The following is a 3248-nucleotide window of genomic DNA, read 5'->3' as shown; positions in this document are numbered from 1 at the left end:
ACATGTAAATCCATTAATATCGTTTAATAGACCAATTTTCATATTATGGTCATTTTAACCATTAATTTTACATGTGGCAATTTTAAACATGAACAAAACGTTGAGGAACCGTTTAAACTATGTGAATTCGTTGACCAGACCAAAATAAATATGACGTTATTAGTCATGACGTTATCAGTCATGACATTATCAGTCGTTAACAGAACCTCTAACACCGTTAACGGGAGTTAACGACTCTGTTAGTTTTCCCAAAATTACGTCGTTTTGATCATAATCGAAAAATGTCGTTTAATAGTCCAACTTTCGAATTGTGGTCATTTTAAATACCTACTTTACATGTGGTCATTTTAAACATGAACAAAACGTTGACCAACCGTTTGCCACATGAGAATTCGTTGATCAGGCCAAAACAAACATGTCGTTATTAGTCGTTAATAGAACCTCTAACCTCCGTTAGCACCGTTAATGATTATGTTAGTGCCCCAAACGACATCATTTTAGACTTAATCGAAACTTCAAATCTGGATTTATTCCCAAATCAAAAAATCAAATCCCTAATTTTAACCCTAAACGAAATCCCTAATTCTCTTCCAAAATCTTCAATTTTTCTTCCCAAATGCCATTAATTAGAAACAAATGAGTTATTTCTTACCAAATCACTTGAAGATTTGGGAAAAGGAATTAAAGATTTAGGAGAGAATTAGGAATTTCGTTTAGGGTTAGAATTAGGGTTTGATTATTTTTTTATTTGGAGATAAATCTTGATTTGAAGTTTCGATTGTTCCCAAAACGACGTTTGGATTTTTTTAAAGTGAGTTTAAGTGTTAAATCTATATTACGTGAAAACATTGCTGAATTTCGAACACCAAAGCTTACGGACCAACAAAGGACAAGATGCCTGGGCGCGGTTGATTTTCGACGTTTTTAAAATTTAACACTTAAACTAATTTTTAAAAAGTAATAGTGAAATTAACATGGTTTTAGTTAAAAAAAATTTTAAGTTTAAGTGTTAAATTTGTTTTAAATTATAGTTAAAATCATTATTAATTTTTAAAAATGAGTTTAAGTGTTAAATCTATATTACGTGGAAACATTGCCAACTTCGAACAGCAAAGCTTACGGACCAACTAAGAACAGGATGCCTAGGCGCGGTTAGTTTTCGACGTTTTTAAAATTGAACACTTAAATTAAATTTTAAAAAGTAATAGTGAAATTAACGTGGTTTTAGTTAAAAAAATTTAATTATTTTTTATTAAAGTTTAAGTGTTAAATTTGTTATAAATTTTAGCTAAAATCATTATTAATATTTAAAAATGAGTTTAAGTGTTAAATCTATATTACGTGAAAATCTGCCGAATTTCGAACACCAAAGCTTACGGACGAACTAAGGACAGGATGCCTAGGCGCAGTTAGTTTTCGACGTTTTTAAAATTGAACACTTAAACTAATTTTTAAAAGTTATAGTGAAATTAATATAGTTTTAGTTAAAAATTATTAATATTTTTTAAAAGTTTGAGTGTTTAAATTGTTTTAAATTTTAGTAAAATCATTATTATTTTTAAGAAATCAAAATTATTATGATTTATTATTAAGAAAGAAAAAAGGTAAGAAAGAAAACATACCTGGTGATTGTGAAATCCTTAGGAGTCGTCATCGTGGTTGTTCTAAAACTTCTTCACATAGCACCAATTCTCAAGACAAACGACGACTAATGCGAACAGCGAACCTCTCTTGGCTATATTCCTCGTAGTCTGCGGTGAAATCTGCATCTCTTCCGGGATTCGAAGATCTTTATGCACGCCAGGGCAATCCTGCGGATATATCATAAAGGAAAAAAGTAAGACTTTGTAGTGACAGATTCATGGAGATCAAATCCAAACAAGCAAACAACAGAAATCGGATTAAGGAGAGCTCTTAACCGCTGTGGAGATCGGTCGAAGAATGAACAACCTCAGGTTTCTCCGGCGAATGAGATAGTTATTCGTTTTTGGTCCTCTTTTGTGTTACCACGCCGATCAATCTAACAACTCTTAAGGATCATGTTGCAGAGATCATCATCATCATCGGGCTTTGACTTCTTCAATGTCCACTAGTTGGATCATCATAAGAAGAAGAAGAAGAAGAGAGAGTTATGATTTTTGTCTCTCAAGGAAGAAATAGAAGAAGCAAAGTGTTAATTAGGTCAATGTTGTTATATATTCAATAGAGCCGTTGGATGCAGTTATGTTTCCTTTTTTTAATACAAATAGAAAAAGGAAATTGCTTTTCTTTCTTTCAATGGGCTTTATTTCCTTTTCTTTTTTATTTCGATGGTTTTTTTTTTTTGGTTTCATCAATATAATGATACGATGGAGATATTTATTCTCTCCTGATGGTCTATTTTGTTTTTTTGTATAAGGTATGCAGAGAAGAAGCAAAAAGGAAAATACTTTTTTGGTGATTAAAAATGCAGAAAGAGATGATGTTGGTTCCTCCAAAAATGCATAACCAGTTTATAAAGCATAGCCCAGCAGAGATTCTGAGAATTTTGATTGATACAATTTCTCTTCTTGCACAATGAAACGATATTATTATGTTATGTCACAAAGTTTCAAACATATTGTATCAAAAACGTTACAACATAAAAACACAAGTGAACATAACGCCGTTTGAAACCAAAACTAGTGGTTTCTTCTTCTACTTTACAGTGTGTTTGAATCCAAGTATTTGTTTCTATCTTCCACCAGATAATTCTATGGCATCTCCATTATTAATGGAATCAAATCTCCTCTGCAACCTCTGAAACTCTTCTTGTCTCGTCACTTCAAGATTCTGCCATTCTTCCCATCTCTCTGCAAGCCCTTCTCCTCCTAATAATCGATGTTCATATCTTGTTCTCTAGAATTAATAATCGATGACATAATGGAAAACGAAAACAGAGCAAGAACCCAAGTCAAAGACTTGTGTAATGGTCATCATAGTTGAATGCTAGCTCCAATATCTGCTCATATTCATCCGCAAACTGAACATGGATCCCTTCTTTCAAATTGTTCATCAAAGTGATCACTTCTTTTTGTTTTGTTTATGTGAGTAAATCTGCTGAGTTTAATAAAGGTGAAGAATCAACTCGTTGCTATAGAAAATCTTTTTATTATATAGAAATGTATGTACATGTCATTCCATACAGAAAATTTAGTACAAAAAAAAAAAGCTTGGTGTAATGTTTGTTAGGTACATATGATCAAGCCTTCAGTTCCCACAATCCATTC

Source organism: Arabidopsis lyrata, assembly GCF_000004255.2.
Source record: "Arabidopsis lyrata subsp. lyrata unplaced genomic scaffold ARALYscaffold_549, whole genome shotgun sequence".
Lineage (NCBI taxonomy): Eukaryota > Viridiplantae > Streptophyta > Magnoliopsida > Brassicales > Brassicaceae > Arabidopsis > Arabidopsis lyrata.
Note: the sequence above shows the minus strand (reverse complement) of the source record.